Genomic DNA, 23,155 nt, shown 5'->3' with positions numbered 1-23,155 from the left:
AAAACCAAGTCCCAGGCTTTGCAAGTACTCAAAGGGAGGGTGTTATACAAGTGCATCCTACATAGGGTCACCTCTGAGCATGGATGCTCAGAAGTTTTCAGGGTTTGAGGAAGTGAGACCAGTTCAGAGATAGTGATAGTGATTCAGGAAAAAGGTATTGGTGCTTGAGCAGGGATAATGGCTGTAGATAAGGTGATGGGTTTGACAAGAAGAGAACTTCATAGTCTCTGTTATTATTGGCGTGTTTGAGGGGAGGGGTAAGTTTAGGGGTGTTATTAGGGCAGATGATGGAGCATCTTGTAATGATATCTGGCAAGAAACATGGTAAATGACTTGAATTATGAGGGTTTACTTGATTAAGATAAAGAGTTGAACATTACTGACATCTCTGTTTTATTATCAGGCAAAGGAATTGACTGGTCCTCTCTTCCATTCCCACAAACGCGTATCACGGAATAAACAGAAGAGTGAGGAGCACCATACCATGCTATTGGTATAAGTCTTTCTATTTTATTTTTAATGATATCTACAGAAAACCAGTGCTAGCGCTCTATGCTGTTTGGATGGCCAGGGTGCAGAGGGAGAAACCTAGTAATCTCTCCCTCCCCCAGGACATCTGCCCTCCATGATGGGAGTAGCTGGAAGAACACCTCCTAAACCATGGCAGATATAGGAGAGTGCACGGGGCTGGGCTGATGGCTGAAACCAAAGAAGCCCCAAACCTGTTGTCAGAGCAGCTGCAGGAGCCATAAATTGCTTTTCCAAGCAGACCAGTGACTGGTGATGAGGGGGGAGTGAAACAGGAGCAGCCCCAGTCCGTACATTTTCCTTTGGCTTCTTCATCCAGCGCAGAGCTGCAGGATTCCAGGTTTTTTCTGGGGACAAACATCCCTGGCTATTTTTTTCCCTTGGATTTCCTTAGAGTGGGGCAGCTTTTCTTAGGGAGGGTGACTCTACCATTGGACTAGCATCCTTTCCCAAGAGAGCAATGAGGAACCTCTTTCTCAAAAGGCCTTCCCTGGGCTTATCATGTTGATCTTTATGGCCTTAGAAATGTCTTTTTGCAGATGAGAAAAAGCAATCCTGTGAACTTGCCTCTGCAAGTCAAGTGGGGTCCTCTGTCGCCAACCTCTAAGACAGAACAATATTCTGTGCATAAAATGTGTGTTTTTGCCTGAGTGGAGTGCGTATGTGTTCAGAAGGGGTAGTTAGTAACAAATTCAAATTTTAACAAGGGCTTTAGTTTACTTGGTGCTACAGAAGAGTTTAAATAAAAGAGGCATCTCAAAACTCAGACTGCTCATTAGAACTATAATAAGAGCAGTAATCTTACATCTTATATAATTCCCCCTTTCCCCTTCTTTCTTCTTCCCTCCTTCCAATATCCTTAAGTGAATAGTTCTTATATGCCTACTGTTATACTAGATGTTATAGTATATACTGTTATACTAAATAAATTAGTTATTGGCTGTCCTTGAAAACTGTCAATTCTTAAAGAGCTTCCCCCACAGTCAGCAGCAGGCTTGTTTTGTAGACCAATCACCAACAACCAGCGGCGTATTACCTTGGTGCCATAGCAGACCCGTCCTCTTTGTGGCCTGAATTTGGAGTTCTTTCCCAGCTATGCTATTGGATTTGAGTTGATCCATCCATACTATCATCTAGTCTCCTGGTCAATCTTTTTTGGATAATCTTTTTAAGGACAATCTTTTTTCCCCAATGACTGACCCCATTTGAGGGCACAATCTATCACTCTGGAAGGCAACAAAGACAACGAGAATACAGCTTTGGGAACTTGGAATTAATGAGTGCAAAGTCTGAGCAATGCACCAGGATTATGCCACTCATTGATAATCCATTTCTCTCTTTCTTGGATCCTCTCCATTGTCGTATAAGAATGACCCAAGATCCCCATTAAAACAACCACCAGCATCACAGACCTACCAGAGCAAAACTTCTGGACAAAATTATCTATGGTCTTTTTCTGCGTTTTTCATCAGTTTCTCTCTCCTTTTCTTGACAGTTGGGCTTCTATTCTCTCTGTAGTGAAATTGCTTTTGCAAGGTCACTAGTGATTTTCACATTGCCAAATCCAACTGTTTTCTAGAACTATTTTCTCATCTCAGCAGTGTTCAAGTCACTCATTGCATTTTCTCAGTTATTTGTCTTAGTTATTTCTCTTGCTTGGCCTGTAAATACTAGTGTGCCCAGGTAACCTCAAACTCTGCTCTGTTATGATCTCTCCCTAGGTGATCTATATAGTTCCAAAGCTTAACATAGTATCCATATGCAGACAATTCCAGGTTTAACTCTCCCCAGTCTTTCTCTTCAGCTTCCATCTTGATCACTCTGTTTGAAAGTCTGAAAGAACCTCAAAATTAACATAGCCAATACTAACTTTATTCTCATCTCCACTTTACGTTCTTTTCCCATTTTTCCACATTTCAAAGTATAAAACTTGATAATTGAGGCCCCAAATCCAGGTTGCTCTCATCTTTGACTTCTCATTTTCTCACATCCAGTCTTTCAGCAAGTCGTTCAAAGTATATTGCATATCTATCTCCTCCTGTCCAGTAACACTTAATTCCAAACCATCATTTCTTGTCCGATTTATAACCACTTTTGCTTCCCTTCAATCAGCTTGTACCTAATACTAGTTTTAACATCATATATCAGATAATTTTACATCATGATTTAAAAACTTCTAATAGAGTTCCATTTTATTTAAAATAAAATCTTAACAGCTTTACCATGACCTCTATAAATTACATGGGTCCTGCAACTTCTCTTGTGTCAACATCTGTACTTCTGCTTCCCTGCTCTGTTCTAGCCACACTGGCCTCCCTTCCATCCCATAGATACTGCAGCTCCTGCCCACTTTGGTCCCTCTATACTTATCCCTCTGCCCCCAGATTTTCACACGGCCATCTCCTGCCTGACATTCCAGCCTCTGGACATACTACTGCTTCAGGATGGCCTTCCCTGAACATCTGAGGATGCTAGGAAGCCTTATCACCCCCCTTGAATCATCATACCTACTTTTATTATTCTGTTTCTCATTATCTGAGATTGTCCTGCTCACTTATCACTTACTGTGTGTTGCCTGTTTTCCCAAGAGGGATGCACCTTGGTGGGAACACAGACCTTGACTATCTTATCTAACACTCACTTCCCAGTGTCTGCAACCCATCCCCAGAGCGCATGGTAGTTGTTCATAAGTCACCTCTCTACTCCTGAACCCTCCTTTTTCGTATCTCTCTTTTTTTTTTTAAATTTTAATATTTATTTATTAGTTTTCGGCAGACACAACATCTTTGTTGGTATGTGGTGCTGAGGATCGAACCCGGGCCGCACGCATGCCAGGCGAGCGTGCTACCGCTTGAGCCACATCCCCAGCCCCCTTTTTCGTATCTCATGCTGAGTAAAAGTCTTGAACTCTTGATGATCTAAAGGTCCTACATGATCTGCAACCTCTTCTCTATCTCCAGTCACCCTCTCTGAGCTCATCTTTCCTTCTCACTCCAGTCACATTGGCCTGCTTTTTAAATGATGAGCATACCAAGCAGGCTCTTGTCTCAGGGTCTTTGCCTTTTTTCTCCCTCTGTTGGGAAATTTCTCAGCTGATATCTTCATGGACTTGCTCCCTCACTCTTCTGTGTCTTTATCTAAGAATTTCCCTGTCACAGATTTTAGTTTCTATCCTAATAATTCCTCTCTTGTATTTTTTATTTTTGTCCTTGACACTTAATACAATCTAAACTATTACCTATTTTGCTTACTTTTCTTCTGTATTTTCTGTCTCTGTCACCTGGCTGCAAATTCTCCGAGGGCAGGGATTATTGTCTATTTAACTCACTCCTGGATTTCAGTGCTTGAGCAGTTCCTAGCACACAACAATCGTCAATAAACATTTACTGAATGAGTGAAAAATTAGGGAGAGCCCATTACAAATTTTGGACTCTATTAGAAAGTCATCAAATGATTCTAAGAACAGCATATCAATTAGCTTTCTGTTGAAAAAGATCCATTTAGAGATTGGGACAAATGGATTGAGAGAGTGGACATTAAATGACATGTTAGGGGGAATCTTGCAAGAAGAGTTTTCAGGAAGAGATGATAATTGCATGCCCAGGGGTGTGGTAGTGAGGTTTTGAAGGGGGTGGATTTGGAAAAGTAAAGAAGCCTAATCTGTAAGACTTGGAGATTGATTAGAAGTGGGGAGTTAAACTGTATCAAGAACAAATCTAAGGTTTCTAGTGTGAGTAACTGTGTGAATGGTAGTTCTATTTCTGGAGACAGAAAACACGAGAGGAGGAAGAGCTTTCAGGCAGAAGATCAAGGGCTCAAAGTCTTTGGACTTGCCTAGGTTCGGATGTCTAAGAGATAGCCAAGTGGAAATTCTGTATTGGCAGTTGGAGATTCGGGTTAGGAGCTCAGATGGTTTGAGTCATCGGCACATAGATAGCACATGAAGCCATGGAAGTGGATGATAAATATAAACCAGTATCAGGTCACACCTTTGAGACCAAAACCCAGCAAATATTTTTATAGTTCCAACATGGCTATTTCTCTCTGGGAAGATTCATTTGCTATATTGAATGACATAGTACTCAGTCTTCAAAGTCTCCAACGGGGACCTTGAAGCCAGTTTCTTCTTTCTGCTGGGCCCTACCTGTGACTCTCTCATCAGGGTTAATCTGTACATAACAATCAGCTCTCTCTGTCTGTAGGTTCCTCAAACATGGATTCACCCAACTGTGGATAGAAAATACTCGGAAAAAAAAATGCATCTGTACCAAATGTGCATAGACTTAATTTTGTTGTCATTTTCCCCTAAATGAGCAATTATTTACATAGAATTTACATTGTAGTAGGTATTTTAAATAACCCAGAGATGATTTAAAGTATATGAGAGGATATTCATGGGTTATATGCAAATAGTACATCATTTTGTATAAGATACTTGAGCATCCCTGTATTTTGGTATTCTCAGAGGATCCTGGAACCCATCTCCCAAGGACACTGAGTGATGACTAATTATTATTATAATGCTTACAATAATAATAATTACTATTATTATTCTGTCTTTAAACTCAGTTCTTTTTCACTACCACAGAGTCTGCCCCATCAACCACTGGCTGTAAAAAAGAGAGGAGGGGATGGTGACAGTCACCAAACTCTGCTGCAGATGAGAATTTTCTCCCCTGGGACTTCTGTATGTATCTGTGCTCAGTGTTGAAGGGTGTACATGAACAATGCAATTCCTTTTTCTTCCTCCATGCTTTTAAAAAAATTTCTTTTAAAACTGGTTCAATTGATTATCCTGTTAAATTTTATTTTAACTTCAAACTTGGTTGGGCTCAGTAACTTGGCATGACTTGCTCTGGTCCCACTCAGATTTCTCAGGAACAGCTGTTGGCCATGGATGAATACCTTGCTTATTCTGGGGTCTTCTATGTGGCTTCTCTAAGCAGCTTTTGATTCCAAAGCACCTGGAAGTACAGTCCGATCTTTTAATTCTTGGGCAGGAGATGGCATACTCTGAGGACAGGCAGCTGCCTCCCTTCAGGAAGAGAGGGAGCAGGTGGGGCAAGAGGGCGCTGTGTCACCAAATCCCTTGCAAATTTTTCCCCTTCCTCAGCAGAGACTGCCAATCAGGCTGAATACCACAGGGAGATATTTTCCACTGTGAACAACTGTCCCTGGGACAGGGAGCTGGGGATCATGTTTCAGGAATCTCCTATTGCCCTTAAGAAGCCACACTAATGGCTGTCAAGTGTGTGCAGGGGATTAGAAGGCTCCCAAGAGAGGTGATGAGTCACGAGGCACTGGAGTGGAAGGCAGAATTCTGGAGGGGTGGCCAATGGAGGGGGGTCATATATTTCTTGCATTCACTTCAACTTTTCATGGAAGTAAGTTAACAAAATCATAGTGACTCACACTTTAAAATTAAAATTAATTGAACACATGATAATATACCCATTAAATTTTTTTTTGTAGTTGTGTATGGACAGACTGCCTTTATTTTATTGGTTTATTTTTTGTGTGGTGCTAAGGATCGAACCCAGTGTCTCATACATGCTAGGCAAGTGCTCTGCCACTTAGCTACACCCCAGTGCCCCCATTTTTTATTTTTATTATTATTTGGTTCTGGAATATTTTAGTACCTTCATCCCCAGCACTGTCCATCTGTTTTTTAAATCACACATGTGGTTATACATGAGTATATCTTTTTATGGGGGAGGGGGTACTAGGGATGGAACTCAGGGTCACTTGGCCACTGAGCCACATCCCAGTCCTATTTTGTGTTTTATTTAGAGGCAGGGTCTCACTGAGTTGCTTAGTGCCTCACTTTTGCTGAGGCTGGCTTTGAATTCATGATCCTCCTGCCTCAGCTTCCTGAGCCACTGGGATTACGGGCATGTGCCACTGTGCCTGGCCATAAGTACATCTTCTTAGTAAAATTTCCAAATAATGTCAAATAAACCTTGCATTTAAGCCACAATACTTACAAAGTGTGTTCATATTTATCTTCTCTTCTACTCTCCAAAAGAAACAGATCTATTGCTTCTTGTCTGACAGAGGAAGAATCCAAAAGACAGAGACTGAGAGAGTACAGAAGTCAAATTAGGATCTTCCCTCCTCTTTGCAGCAATTTCCCGACTACACATAGTGGAGGACAGTCAGTCCCTGAAGGTGGCTCTATCCACAGTTGGATAGAGTAAAAAGAGGTCATTTAGTAGAAGATGTCCTCGACTTTTGCTGTGCATCTGCACATCTTTTAAAGACCCTGGGAAAACAGCACTTGCTAGTAGACTTTTCTAGAGCAATATGGGGAAGGGAGAGGGAAAGGGCGAGGGAGGCTGCTTAGAGATGGGAGGTCAGATGGGAAATCTCATCTAATTCCTAATTTGACTTGATGACCTTACATCACTGCCTGGGATAGCTCCTGATCCTGGCCCAAACCCTTTGTTAAAGTTACCTAATTTATATTAGGCCCCTTTCTTAGATCCCATATCTGGGGGCTAGGAGCGAGGGAGCAGGAGGGGTGATGGTGCATTTTGTGACCAAAGGGATGGATAGGGATTCCAGGAGGCAGCCAAGTAATTCACAAACACCAAGCCTTGGGGAATTATACACATATTCCATACCTGAAACTCTTTCTCCTTGTACCTGTGGCCCATCCCAACTTTGTCAAGGCAAACCAGCCAGGTGACATGGCTCCTCTCCACTTTACTCCCAACCCCTTCCTTTTGAGAACTATTTTATGTGTCTTTGAATTATTTAAGTCAACACTCTGAACTCATTTTGCCAATATTTCGCTTGCAAGCCCATTTTGTTAGGGGAATTTGGGGTATTGAGGGTGAAACTTAAGGAATGTTTTATCTGAGCCTTACACTCAATTTAAAGAACCAGTTCTTACCTGGATTCCCTCCTCCAGGGTTGGTTGGGTACAAGGTAAAGAGCTTTGGTTTCATCTCATTCTTCTCTCTGCCCTGATACCTATATTATTAGAATTAACTCTCTAAATTATAAATTATTAGTCTCCTGAAATGGAGAATTGGGGAAAATAGCTCATTCTTAAAGCATGGGGTAAAGTGAGACTCAGGTTTGAAAAAGGAGGCAACGCCAAAGCTGCAAGAAAAATCTCCCACAATGAGCCTCAGAGTTCCATTTATCAGGGACACTGCTACATCGATGTTCATAGCAGCACAATTCACAATAGCAAGACTGTGGAACCAACCTAGATGCCCTTCAATAGACGAATGGATAAAAAAAATGTGGCATTTATACACAATGGAGTATTACTCTGCATTAAAAAATGACAAAATCATAGAATTTACAGGGAAATGGATGGCATTAGAGCAGATTATGCTAAGTGAAGCTAGCCAATCCCTAAAAAACAAATGCCAAATGTCTTCTTTGATATAAGGAGAGTAACTAAGAACAGAGTAGGGTCGAAGAGCATGAGAAGAAGATTAACATTAAACAGGGATGAGAGGTGGGAGGGAAAGGGAGAGAGAAGGGAAATTGCATGGAAATGGAAGGAGACCCTCAGAGTTATACAAAAGTAGATACAAGAGGAAGTGAGGGGAAAGGGAAAAATAATACAAGGGGGACAAATGAATGTCAGTAGAGGGGGCAGAGAGAGAAGAGGCGAGGGGAGGGGAGGGGAGGGGGGATAGTAGAGGATAGGAAAGGCAGCAGAACACAACAGACACTAGTATGGCAATATGTAAATCAATGGATGTGTAACTGATGTGATTCTGCAATCTGTATATGGGGTGAAAATGGGAGCTCATAACCCACTTGAATCAAAGTGTGAAATATGATATATCAAGAAATTTGTAACGTTTTGAACAACCAACAATAAAAAAATTAAAAAAAAAAAAAAGAGCAGATAGGGAAGGTGGGCCAAGCACTGGGCCTCACCTTGCCCTCAGCCAGCTGTGGGTCTCAGGCAAGTTATGTTCTGTCTCTAGGCCTCTGTTTCCTCATTGTTAAAATGAGTGCCTGAGACTAGCTGATGATATTGACAATAATGATTATGATAATTGGTAGATGGCAATTCTAATTTCTTCTGATGCGAAAGGCAAGGCCTCCCAGCTCAGGAGATCTGCAAGAACACAAAGAAGAGGGATATTGTTTATTGGCTTTTAAAGCCTTGGGACTGTTTGGCTTTGCTACCCCTTCTAGGGTCCTACCTGCTCCCCTCACTGCTGTAGATTTTCCCTGGTACACCTGTTCTCCTTCTTGACCTAACCCTCTCCGTGTTGATGCCTCTTATCTTCTGGGAATGGATGCCTGTTGAGGGGTTACCTGGGCATGATGACTCTGTTCAGCCACATCATTCTGCCCCATATGACTGAGAAGAACCCTCTGAGAAGACATAGCAGAGCTGCCTACTCCCATTTGATTGTTCTCTGTTGGAAAGGGCTTACACATGCTGGGTCCCCTCACTTCAGCATCCCATGGGAAGAGTCCTGTTCACAGAAACAAAGGTGCTGCTGTCCACATCTCAGGAGGTCTGTAAGCTCTTTAATTGGCCCTGGATGCCAAAATGTTTGCGATCCAATCTGTGCTCCCAGCCCATCTCATATGCTCTAGGGGTAATAAAAGAGGCATCAGTATACAAAAGAGTTTGCTGCATGGACTAGGTAGCTTCTTTTTTTTCTAGAAATTACTAAATTCTTCCAAACTATAGAAAAAACAACTCCTGAATTTCATCTGGTGTTTGTGGAATACATTGCTTCTCTCAGATAACATATTGTGGGTGTCTTACATCTGAATCTGTAAATTAGAGTTTCCCAAAGAATGTGGAAACCACTAGTTCCAAGTGAAAAAATGGATCTGTGATGAAATAAGTAGGATTCCTTTCTTCTGGACCTCTCAGAGGCTTTAGTAAGCAGTTATGCTTTGTTGGTCTTTAAAGAAATGTATAATGTTTGGTTTTTCCTAAAGTTATCTGACCACAGGACTTGGTTATTCATGGATTGTCTTTCTAGATTATTGAGTCACACAGAATATGCTCTTAAAGATTGCCTTACATTAAAAGAAGTTGCTGTAATGCTACTCTGTGAAGCTGTTTGGTAGAATGATTTTTTTTGGACCAGGTTGGGCACTGAAGAATCTCAAATTTTACATTTTGGGTGGTTATCTTTTCCTCATTAGCATTTGCTTACAAGTGTTTGGTTGTATGTTCATCTTTAAGGGCTCAATATTGCTCCTAGGATGTCAGTCAGATCCTGAATTTTCTGTATAATTGTCCTATCCTTGGGAAGCAACTTCGGCAGTTCCTTCAAAAAAATATTTTTTAAGTCATAGAAAATGTAATAGTGCTATTGTACATGATGTTACTTAAAAACATTTGGCAAAAATTATACATACTTGTTTTAAATTGAGAAACTAAAGGTAAGAAAAATGAAGAAAATAAGAAGAGCCTATAATATTACTGCTAAGCAATTACCTATTATCTCTTTGATGGATTTACCCTTTCAGTCTTTTGTCTACATGTATACATACAAATCATATCTCTCCACCTCCTGAACTAAAGAGAAATTGTATTGGCTTTTTGGGGGTATATTCTAGCCCCAGTGAAGAATATGTTTCTTGAGTACTTTTGATCATTTTGAAGTGGGTAGGATGAGAGAAAAGGTAAAATATTGAAGGGGTAACTCAGGAGTTAAGTAATCCATTATGTTATAGATAAATGTACCATGTCTTCCAATAGGTCCTCAATTGAGGCCAAGTGACAGTTTTTCCTGGCTATGTCAGTTTCCTGTGACTGCCATAATAATGTAGTACAAACTTAGTGGATTAAAATAATTGATATACTACTGTACCATTAAAATAATTGATCTATTGCACCATTCTGGAGGACTGAAATTAGCATCACTGGGCTACAGAAAAGCGCTGGCTGGGTTGGTTCCTTTGGGCATCTTGGAGGGAGAAAGAGTTTCCTTGCCTTTTCCAGCTTCCAGAGACACTTGCATTGCTTGGATTATGATCCCTTTCTGATCAATTCTCCTTCCATTATCACATTTCCTACACTGAACTTGATCTTTAGCCTCCTTCTTGGGGACCCTTGAGATTACACTGAGCCCAGCTAGCTAATGCAGGATAATCTTCCCATCCCAAGACCCCTGATGTGATCATATAAACAAAGACCCTTTTACTATGTAAGGTGATCAGGACATGGACCTCTTCCAGAGGGCCATTTTCCAGTCATCTACATTGATGTTCTGTTTATTTTTAAAGACTCAAAGGTGAAAATTGGGTGTTCATGTTCTGGAAGTCACAGTCTCTAAGGACCATGAATTAATCTGGTGAATATGAGAGTTTGATCATTGCAGAAAGTCAACTACAGTCCACTGTGTCACCTGCCTTGGCTGACAGCTGCTCTCTGGGACTGACATAAAGGACTTTGGACATCTACTGCACTGAGGGGACAAGTGGGCATTCTTGGCATGGTTCAGAGTTAGATCCCAAGGGCTGTTGTGTACTGTCCTTTCCATTCTGAATTTGAGAATGTAGCACTTCAGAGTGTTCCCTCCATGTCCCTGCCTTGGCTGTGTGCCCCCTTTGAAGTTCTGTAGCAGTTGTTGTCTATAAATAAGGCATGCCCAGGGCCATCAAAGCGCTGAGATGAAGGGCATGGCTCGTTTACGAGAATATTGAAAGTGCAGGACAATGTTAGGGAGCGATCCTGGCTTCATCCTTTTTCCTTAACCTGTCCTCAATCCTCCCACCTTCAACTTGGTGTAAAAAATACATGAAGGCTCCAGAGAGAATAATCAAAGCTCTGTCACACTTGGCAGATTCTTTCTTGCTTCTCTTTAACAAGAAGGAAGAAAAAGAAACAAGCATTTGGATGAGAGCCCAGTAACCCTCGTCAGTTCAGACTTCTGGAACAGCGGTAACCTCCTGGTCATCTCCCTAGGAGGCGGCACTAATGATCACCCCGTTTGCTGGGCTTACACTTGTCTTCTTATCTTTGCCTCTACTATGCTAGTTTATCTCATTTCATCCTGTTCACTACACATTGGAGTTGGGGTATAGGAATTTCTATTTTGCAGAAGGGAAATCAGGGCAACAGAGAGGTGAATCAGTGCTTTCCCCAAAGCTTTACTTTTAGGCCTACACAGAAATGATAATATTGGAACTTCACCCTGAGGTGAACTGATGGAACTGCTCAAGGTGGAGATAAATGACCTTGGCCCCAGGTACCACCTAGAAGTGGTGCTGAAAATGGTAAGACTTCTAGATACCTGTGAGCCAATCATGATTAAGCAGCTTGCCCAAAATTAAAAAAAAAGTTAAGCTGTAGATTTGAAGTCATGTTTGTCTGCAACTTGAGTCCAGACTTTTTCTCTTCCCTCCCTCCCTCCTTCCCGCTCCCTCCCTCCCTCTTTCCTTCCTTCCTTCCTTCCTTTCTTTCTTTCTTTCTTTCTTTCTTTCTTTCTTTCTTTCTTTCTTTCTTTCTTTCTTTCACTAGTCACTCTGGAAGTATCTCAAATTGAAATAATCATCTCACCTCTAAAGCATGTCCTCTTCCCAGTTATCTTGTTGTCAATCTTAGATTGGCTTCCCTAGAAACAGAGGCTGTGAAAGACAGTCTTGGGCAAGGTGTTAATTGAGGAAGTGGCCTAAGGAGATAATCTGTAAGAAGGAAAGGAAGCCAAGCAAACATGTGGTTTAGCGGAGTCTAACCTCAGCCTGATCTCTTGGGGAGCTCTGGAGAGTGTGTGTTGTCATAGTTATCTCTCTTTGAGGCAAGTAGTCTAGATTTTCCCACTTCACAACATCAGTGATTGGGGCTTCTTGGAGTGAAGGGTGTGATCTTCCACATTCTCAGAGAAGGTGGCTCCCAGAGCTGAGTCTCTAGAGTAGGGAGTAGCTACTAAGGAAGCCTTACTCACAGAAACTGGGAAATGGGTGCAACAGCCTGGTAAAGGGGATCTGAGCTGGGCATCAACGTCTCCACCCCATGATCTCAGTCACCACACTGCCATTTACCCAGTTGCCCAAAATAGGAGCCTCACTCATCTTTGATATCCCTTTATGCTACCTTATGTCATTGGCCAAGTTCTCTTGATCCGTACTAGAAATTCCTTTCCAATGTGTTCTCTCTCCTTGATGCCTCTGGATGTTGCTTGGGTTTATTATTATTATCATTATTATTATATTAGTATTAATATTATCAGATTTTTATATTTGGTCTTTTCCCCTGGACCATTCAACAAATCTCCTTGTTTCTCTTCTGCATCCATTTTTTCCATCCATCAATTCATACAGGCTCCAGAGTTATCCTTTGTGTTTGCTTCTATCACGGTATGGCCTAGAAACATGGACAGTTTTCCAAAGACTACAGGATAAAATCCTATTTTCATGGAATGGCCAAAAATGTTCTTTGTAAGTTGTTCTTTCCCACCTGGCTGTCAGTATTTCTCATTCTCCTGGTGCTACACAGTCACCTGAGATGTTTATCCTGTCTCAGACACCTGCTAAGTTTTTGTTAGATTAATTGATGAATAAAGACAGGTGGTTTTGTATAGAGGTTTACATTTTTGGGTTAATATGGAGAAACTGTATATTTCTGAAGGATTAGTATACTGATACTGGGTGTTCTTGTTTTAATTCCAAGTCTGAACCATGTTACCAGGGCATGAACTCTACATTTCACTTGCTTTAACTTAGAATAATCTTGTGATTGCCTTATCTGATTAAGGTCTGTTTGTTTGCTTTATTTTTTAAATACTAGGAGGTCAAGCATTATTCTCTAATGATCAAAATCTTTCCTTTTTTAATCTGCCCAGGTTCTGCCCCCAACCCCACACTGAGCCCATTTAATTTGACTTATTTTGGGGACCCAAGTCAATATTCAGTGTCTACATTGAAAAGATATGGAGGAATCAATTATTTCTTAAGGTGACGCAACTGGTCTTTATACGTAATAACAAATAATCATCCAGTTTTTACTATTTTCCTATGAGGCTGGTCAAGAGTTGGTGAGGCTGGTTGAGGGATACAGGAAATGGAGCTCAAAGGAATGGTGAGATGCAGCCCAAAGGTGAGTGTGGGCCCAGGGGCAGGGGGACCAGCCAATGCACCATTATTCAGAAGTGACTGGGAAGGGTCCACACCAGTTCTCAGTTAGTGAATCTGCAACCAGAGACTGATGGACAAAAAGAACAAGTTTTGAAGACTGAGGAGGACAGAGTCTGAAACTCTAGATGAGGGGCCTTCAATCTTCAACTCCGGTTGAGAGGGAGCTGGATCAGATCAGATCATATTTTTCTTTCTTTTTTTTTTGGTAAATGATCTGTTCTCCATGTGTATCAACCTCTCATTTAGAAATATTATATAAGTTGATTTTATCCATAAAAATACAGATCTTCTGTTTCTATTTACTCTACTGGTGTCTGTAAGGCTCATGGCAGTTCATCTAATGAATTTGACCCCAGAAATCTTGGATACAGCATGGGGCTGTGGTTTGGGCCTCAAGATAGCACCAATGAACTCTAATGTCTATAATCTTCAATGTTGTGTTACAGGGTCTCCCAAGGCTAGCTGATCCATCTGCAGTTCTGAAGCTTTATTTTGCAGGCTTTCAATATGCAGTTTCAGTCATACTTTTGTATTTCCATTCCTGTCAAGAAAACATAGTCCTCTTTTCTCTCCATCTATAGAAATCTCACTTATCCTTCCGTGTCTCCTTCAAATGTCAGCTCCTGCAAAGAGCTTCCCGATAATCTCCAAGCAGAGTGACCACTACTTCCTCTGATTTTGTCATTTGTCCCCCTTCTGTAGCACTTCCCCTGTCCTGCTATATGTGGCTTTGTTTGTAATTGTTAATTTTTTTTCAACTAGATTGAAAGTTTCTTGAGGGCAGAGGCTACATAGTGACTTCCTAGCGACTGGTGTAGCATCCTAGGTGCCCAACCAATGTTTGCTTTTTTGTTTAATTGGATTACATTAAAATCAAATGTTCTCTGCCTCCACCCCTCACCTCTGTGAGCCCTAGAACATCCACAGAGTCTCCACCAACCAGACTGTCTGTGTGGGAAATGGGATTCACAATAAACCAAAACGAGTTAAGCAGAAAAATCTGATGAGATCACAAAAGATGAGTGGATGGAAGCTCAACAGCCTACATATCTTGCAGGTGGACATGAACTATGTGGTCACATAAGGCTTTACGGAAGCAGCAGAGAAGTGTTGCATGGAATCTGGGATTGAATCCAGTGTGGATCTGAAAACTCTTAATGAGTGAATCTGGAGAGGATTCTGGAGGGTCAGATTCCGGAGACCATGGCATGGATCAACAGCCTCCACCTGGAGTTCTTGGACACAAACATATACCCTTTACTTTCATCTGCAGATTTAGAGTAAAGTTGACCAAGCTGTTCCAGATTATGAAAACCACCAGTCAACACTGAAGCTGGTAAAATTACTGAAACTGCTACTTTGGGCTCAGAGTGAGCTGGACCAAAATAAAATATCTCCTAAATGACAGAATTTAGCAAAGGTGTGATCAAGGAGCCCAAATAGAGCCTGTACAGGCCAACCCCTCTCAGTCCCATTGTATGGGACTCACCTTCCCTCCTTGTGAAAGATTTTCATTGCAGTAGGTTAATAATGAATAGATAGATAAATTAGGAAAGTTGTAAGTTGTAAAATTATGCCAAGCCATCTGTCATGTTGATTATGAATGAAACACTGTGCTCAGATGTTAGTATTTTATTATTACATGGTTGAGACTTTTGATTTTGTACTTTATTTATTTATTTATTTATTTATTTTGTGGGGGGACTCAGCTTCTTTCTTAAAAGGAAAATGTCCTTTTTAAGTGCTGGAAGCCCTACAGTGAAGAGCGCCCTCTGGGAAGGCTGGCTGGCTGTGCACATGGCATGTCATGAGGATCTGGACACCACCTGTCACTGTTAGGGTGTCCCTGTGCCTGGCTACCACAGGGTGCTGGGTTCCTTGGGCTGCTGGTTAAACCCAGGCCTCCCCTGGAGGGACTCGAAGAGCACCCCTCACTCTTGCTTTCTGCGAGCTTGTAGAAAGATACACAATACATTTGTTAATCTTCCTAAGTCTTGTTGGGCCTTCCGCTTCAAGTTTTTCCTGGCTCCTTGTTTTTCATTTGTTTTTTTTCTTCCATAGGAAAGAATGTACAAATTTATAAATGCTAATTCAAAGATGGCTTTTGTGTGAGGCTAAAATAAAAAAAAATTAAATGTTCTCATTTTCCATGTGCTGTTTCTTCTTTAAATGATAAACCAATGCATTCAATTAATGATGACAAGGGGTGAGTTGTGGGGTCAGTTCTTTAGAACCATGGTAGCATATGCTAATTATAGGATTGGTTCTTTAGGACTATTGCTAAGTGCGTCTGTGCTGGGGTCCCTGGGGCTGAGGAAGAGAGGTTTCCTTCTAAGTCATCTATCTTCTCTACGTTACATCTATGGCTCCCAACGCATCGGTGCCCATTCAGCCCATTCAGCAGATGCATGTATCAGTTGTGGCTGCAATAACACATTGGGTCAGTAATCCAGAGACTTGATTGCTAGACATGCAATGCTAAGCACTGTGACTTTTGAAGAGCTTCCTAATATTTCTTGGTGCCACAAGAAAGTGGCACCTGTAAAGTGGTACAACAATTTATGGGACTGTATTAAGGATCACATGAGTTAATGTATCAAAAAAGAAGAGAAAAACTTAGAGAAAGCAAAACACCTTACAAAATCAAAAATCTCAACCATGTAATAATAAAATACTAATATCTGAGCACAGTGTTTCATTCATAATCAACATGACAGATGGCTTGGCATAATTTTATAACCTTCAACTTTCCTAATTTATGTATCTATTCATTATTTTGCTGAGCATCATATAAGATATAGCAAAATTAAAAGGTTAATCTAATATATGGTGAGACTGGCCACCTGAGAAGGCTGTTTGGGCCTCATGTAGGTCCTTCCTGATGCTGAACTCTCCTGAGCCAATTGCCCAAGTTCATGACGAAGCCCAGTTCAGAAATATGCTTCACCAGAATAACAAGAGAGATCTATGATTTATCTCTCTCTAGTGATCACCAATTTCTAAAACACTACTGTTTTCTTCCACTGTTCATTAGTTTTTGATCTGGGAGATCCTGGCTAGTACATCTTTCCCATTATAGCTGCATCTGAGAACCAGACTGTAATCAGTATTGCTTAGTGGTATGGGATCAGAAGTAACAACTAATTATTTGATTTGAATATTGAAGGACATCCAGCTTATGGACCCAGTACAACCTCTTCCATAAAAGGATGGCACACTTAAATGGTATCAGACTGCCCTGGTTCTCAAGCTCAAGGATACCCTTTACTAGCTAGGTGGTCTTTTAACCCTGTGTAAAAATAGGTACTGGTAAAGCCTACCTGGTAGGGTAGGTGTGAAAAATAAATGAAAAGATTAACATATAGGTCAGTAAAGGCTAGTAATTATTAACTATGTGCATTGAATATCTCATATGAGTATACCTGGTCACATATATTCACTCATTCCTCTAACAGACATTTACTGAGTATCTACTATGTGCTAGCTCCTGTGAGCAACATGGACACTTTCCCTGTGATGCTGGAGCCTATTCAGCTTTATTTAAATAACCCTGGGAGATGGATGATCCGATTTGGTACTGGTGGTAGTGGGGAAGTCTTTAAGATGTTGAGTATCTGACACATTTTTGTCCTTAGCCTTCAGTAACAGCAGCCAAACAAGACGTCGCTGCCTTTTTCTGATTTTAAGTGAGGCAGATTCATAAATGTGGACAGGTAGACTCCATCTTTTAATGAAATAATGGACAAAGAATTTGTAGCCAGTTTTTAAAAACTATCACACCACTCAGCATCACAAACAGGCTATCTGAAGAGTTTGCTATGTTGTTTTAGTTTTATAGGAAATTTTGATCTGCCACTTGATGTTTTCATTATTTAAGTGTGAAGGCAATCTTGCTTCTAGAGTTTTAGCGTTCCTTCACTTTTGTTGCTTACATGTTCCACACATCTGATACTGGAGTTTGTGTTGTTTTATTAACTGTGCAACAGTTGCCAGAAAAGAGGCAAACATTTGGTTTTAGTATCTTTTTTGCTGCTGTGACTAAAAGACCCCATCAGAACAATTTTAGAGGAGGAAGAGTGTATTTGGGGCTCATGGTTTCAGAGGTGTCGGTCCATAGAGAGCTAGCTTCATTCCTTAGGGCTCCAGGTGAGGCAGAACATCATGGTGGAGAATGTGGTAGAGGGAGCAGCTCACATGATGACCAGGAAGCAAAGAGAGAGAGGCTCTACCTGCCACATACAAGGTATCTACCCCAAAGCCACATCCCCAATGCCCATCTCCTCCAGTTATATCCTAACACCTTCAGTTACCACTCAGTTAATCCCCATTAGGGGATTAATTCAATGATTGGGTTAAGGCTCTCATAACCCCATCATTTCTCCTCTGAACCTTCTTGCATCATCTTATACATGAACTTTTGGGGAACACCTAACACCCAAACCATAACACATTTCTTCCATTTTAAGATAATTTCTTTTAAGATATAAAATTTACAGTATAATAACATTCTGTTCCTAAAGCAAGTATTCCACTGGGCTGCAGAAATGTATGACTTCAATGTCACTCATAATTTTAAAACTAACTGTGAGATATACTTCCAAAATCTCAGTTGGGCTCCCAGACCTCAGACAGTAACATGGTATTAAACTAGAAAAAAAATTAATTGCTTTCATGTTGTTGCTCCCTGCTGGTATGATTTATTTTAAATTCTTCTGAACCCAGAGAAAAGGAGCTATACTGTAATTCAGAAACTGACACATGTTGTTTTGCTCACATCTCTCACAGATGCTTCAAATTCAAAGGAAAGAAGAATTCTGTGGTTTGGGAAACACTGGCTATTGCAACCCATTTTATCTGTTGTGGCAGGAATTAAGTTACTACACATAAGTGAATTCTGTGAACAACTGAGGTCTACCAGCCTTGCGTGCCATGTGTTTTAGCAAATGCTTATTTCTTTCTGGCATAAGATCTGTCTAAATATATCACATTTTTTATTTTTTATAAAGGTAGGGTGATTCAACCATCATGGCTTGCCTGGGACTTTCCCTGTTTCAGCATTAAATGTCCCAAGTCCTGGGAAATCTAGGCTTAAGCAAATTGGGACAGCTGGTCAATCTACAGATAGATGTCAACTAGACTGCATGGCTTTCTGATGACCCTATGCCATTTGTGTGAACTTGCTGTGTAGAGTATTATAACCCAATGACACCCTCAGGATGACTGAGGTATATGGTACCATATTGCATCTGACTACCCGATGCTACAACAGCCAGGCAGCTCTGCTTGTCTGAGAGATGATACTCTCTACGTGCACGGGCTTCATAAGCTTTCCCTCTGGGTTACCCAGTTTCCTTGTTGGACTTAAGGACTCTCATCAGAAGTTTGGAGGTCACTGCTGTTTGCCTTCTGGATAAGTGAGGTGGTTGTTATCAAAATACGTTAATGAGCAAAAGGACTTAGGGCAGAGGTAATTTTCTTCTGAATAATTTACTTAGTGAGAAAGAAAACTTGTCAAAGAAACCATGAAGGAAATATTTTGCCTATAGCTTAACCCTCTGGTAGAAAAGATTCATTTTTCATCCAAATTTGAGTCTATGTATTTATTATTCTTGAGAATTTAGTTTAATCAGAAATACAATATTACCCCAGAAGAAAGGTAATCACTTTAATTTGGCTTCTTCATGAAAAGGGGAGACCAGGAGACTTGAGGAAAAGAAAGAAGCATGAGTTGGGTCAGTTCTAGAGAGGTAAAAGGGGAATCTCCCGAGGAGGATTCTGATGACATAGAAAATGCAAGGGTTTAGCTGCTGCGTATCTCACAAGAGATGTACTTGCAGAGTAGAAAGAGCTTTCTCCAGAGTCCTCTTGCCCAGGGAAGTTTTTACTTGGAAGGGCCATGTTAATGTCCTGCTGTCTTGATGACCTACTTGCTTTCTACAGAAATAAGTGTACAACTTGCAGAGAATGAAATACAAGAAAATGAGAAAGCAGGAGAAATGAAAGTGCATGGAACATTCTTAGTTTGATTCGCTACCACTGTCCCCTCTGGAGTGCTTTTTCTCAAATGAATCCATGATTCCATTTTATTGTGTGTTGACTCAAAATAAGGTACAATGCAATATATTTTGGGGTCAAGGAGAAATAAAGATAATTCTTTTCCTTAAGAAATACACCTCTGCTTCATGTATGTATAATATGTCAAAATACACTCTATTGTCGTGTATAACCAAAAAGAACAAACAAAAAACAGCAATGTACATCTGAACTTGAAAATATTATGTTAAGTGAAATAAGTCAAACTTGGAAAGTAGAGGATCATATCATTTCTCTTATATATGGAAGCTAGGGAGGAAAAAGGAAAAGAAAGGTGTATGTGTGGGATCTCATGAAAATTGAGGAAAGGGACCAGAGAGAAGGAAGAGGGAAGGGAAAAGAGAAATAATGGGGACTGATATTGACTAAATTACATTATTATATCATGTACATGTACATATATGCAACAATGAATTTCACCATTATGCACAATGTGCAATACACATATTTATTTTTTCCTAAAAAATAAGGGGGAAAAGTAATATATCATCTAGTTTAGGAATGACATGTATACTTCAAATGCTGCCGGCAACATTACCAGCCTATGCATGCATATGAGGTCACATTTACAGTAGCACCCAAGTTTCATTGACTTTGAAATCTGTATTTGTTCATATGGGAACTTAGCTCGCTCTTAGAGTTTATATATCAGTTAGGAGTCCAGTAGGAAAGAGATGGCACATTTGAGCTACAAAATTAACACCAGGATTATTTCTAAGAGATGTAGTTAAGGTTTAGGAAGAGTAATAGGGATAGTATAGTAAAGGAAACTAGCAACAGTAGGAACTGTTACCATCCTTGGCCTGAAGAGGCAAAGAGGTGAAGGGCATCCGAATCTGGCGGGGTGGGGGGAGAGGAAGAGGGAGAGGGAGAGGGAGAAAGTGAGAGCATGGGAGAGATCACTCTATGTAAAAGAGCCCTCTAGTTCCTTTGCATGTACCCCTGAACTCAGGTTATTCTCTAATTTGTGAAGCCAACAAGACACCAAGGAAGCCCACTGGAACAATCCACGTCATCACCCTCTTCTGGCACAGAATAGAAAGGGTAGCGAGTAGGTGTAGAGGAGCAAATGGATGATATCAAGCACATGATTTCAGAGAATTTCCTAGATGATGCCTGTCTTGTCCATCCTCTTGTCTCCTGGCTTTCTTTGTTTCATATCCATGTCCTCCAAAGCTATCTGAAGGATCTTCACCATTGACAGTGCTCCTGGGGCTGAAGTTCTTGCCAATGGTGCACTCTTCCATTATACCTATATTAGTCCAGTTCCTCTCAGAAGCAGATACTAAGACAGGAAATGCTTCTGAGAGATAATGGAGCTGGAGGGCTCTGGGGAAGCTGTTGATCCTAAGGGAAGGACAGAGGGTGGAAGCATTGCAGTCTACCATGTGCTCTAAGGAAGGTTCATAAAGATTGTCAGGGAATCTTTAAGCCAATATTCCTAGCAGAGAAGTCCTAGGTCTTGACTTTCCTTGCCATAGACAGTCCTTGACTGGGAGCAGCCTATAGAAGTGTGTCCTTAGTGAAATAAGGTGATGAATTTTAGGGTGCTGCAGTAGGCCTGTGATCAATTAGGCTTTCTGTAATTGGTGATCTGCAAGGTGCATTCTTACGGCACCCCCATAGGTCTCCAGGAATTCAGAATAGTGTAGGGATACAAGAGAAAGGGGTGAGAGAATGACCTTCTTTCTTGACTTCTCTGAGTTTGCTTCATGAGCCTAAGAAACAATTTTTTAGTGAGAATTTCACAAACAAAAAAAGTTTCCTGTAGAATTTTGTCAATGTCTGGGGTGTGCCTGGTTGCTCTCTTTGGAGTGGCTGGGACCATACTTAGATGCCTTCTGGGGAGGCTTTGTCTTCTTAATTGGGCCAGAGATGTGACTCTAAGACTTTACTTAGATTTATATGTGAGAGAGGCCTTGGGGTGATTAGATAGAAAGTTGGGGCTTGTCTGGAGGCTGGATTTACATAGAAAACTTAAGTGTGTGTGTACATTTGGGGTCTCGGGGTGATTAGGAAGCTCCTCTGTGAACTCCATCATGTGGTATAGAGTTCTACAGCTTCTCATTCTAGGTCTTTAGGGACAAAATTGACTCCTTTTACCTCATTTCTTTAAGGATAAAGCTTGATTGTTCACCAGGAAGTTCATAGAGCACAGAAACCAAAGTCTTGGATATCATTAGAATTCTTTTAGTCAACACTAGAGGGATATATCTCCACATAAGAAAATTGGGGTTCTTCTAAGATGGGATCTTGAAGGATGGGGAAGAGGCAATGGGAAAGGTAGATGTATATACCATGTTACAAATATGCTACGATGAATCTCACTATTCTGTATGATTAATATATACTAATATAAACAAATTAAAAAATGGAGTCTTCAAGAATTCAGAATAGTGTTGGGATACAAGAGAAAGGGGTGAGAGACAGCTAGGTTATCAAAAATAATTATAAATGTATTCTATAGGTTATTTATCCTAGGATAGATGGAATTAATTTGTGGATTCATTTTTTTTTTTGGTGGTGCTAGGAATTGAACCCAGGATCTCATGCCTGCTAGGCAAGCATTTTATCACTGAACTACTTTCTCCAGCCCTAATTTATGGAAATCTTTTGCTGAAGTAGTAAAAATGAAAACAACAGTTAAGCCTCAGGAGACCCATCAGGAGACTCTATAATACTAGAGCACAATTATTTGATTATGTTTCTGTTTTCCTTGCCAGAGAGCAAGCACCTTGAAATGGAAGTTGTGTCGTATTTTTTCAAAACAATTTTTGAATGCATTTAAGTGATTCATGAGTATAATTTCTTTTTACAAAAATAAAAAAAATTAGTAGGTTGAAATCTTTTGTAAACCTGCTCTGTTACCTCCTTTCCATTATGGGGACACACAAATATAGTTCAAATTATGCTGCTTGACCTGCATTGTAGGGATCCAATGTAGAAATAGGGCTCATCAGGCATGCAGGCTTTAAGCTTTTACTCTGATGCACAAATGATTTAGGTGAGTTATAGTCAGGGAGATTTCCTCTCTACCATCCCAACCTGGCCAAGCACCCTCTCTCTATATTAATGGCTGCAATTGTACAAGAATCCTTTGGCTTATGACTGGTTGCCAAGATGTGCTAGACAGCAGAGTTGGTGTAAACTTCTACCTTCCCCAGAACAGTTTCACTGCTCTCAGAGTTGTACTGTGCTTTCGTGGATTAAATCTGATCTTGCTGGGGCTGTTCTTTAGGTTTATTGATGTTCCTTGAAAGTGGAGACAAGACTATCAAATTCTACCAACATGATTCCTCTTCCAAAAAGAGAGGGTGGGGGAAAGATGAGAATATGTTATTATTAGGTACCATACAAACAGATGGTGTAAATTGGAACGGATGGTGGGACAAGGATGGAGAAGTCAGATGTAGACTAAGTTAGATGATATTGACCCTTCTAGGTCCATTGGTTT

Source organism: Marmota marmota, unplaced genomic scaffold, assembly GCF_001458135.2.
Source record: "Marmota marmota marmota unplaced genomic scaffold, marMar, whole genome shotgun sequence".
Lineage (NCBI taxonomy): Eukaryota > Metazoa > Chordata > Mammalia > Rodentia > Sciuridae > Marmota > Marmota marmota.
The sequence above is the reverse complement of the archived record's forward strand: the minus strand, read 5'-3'. Positions refer to the sequence as shown.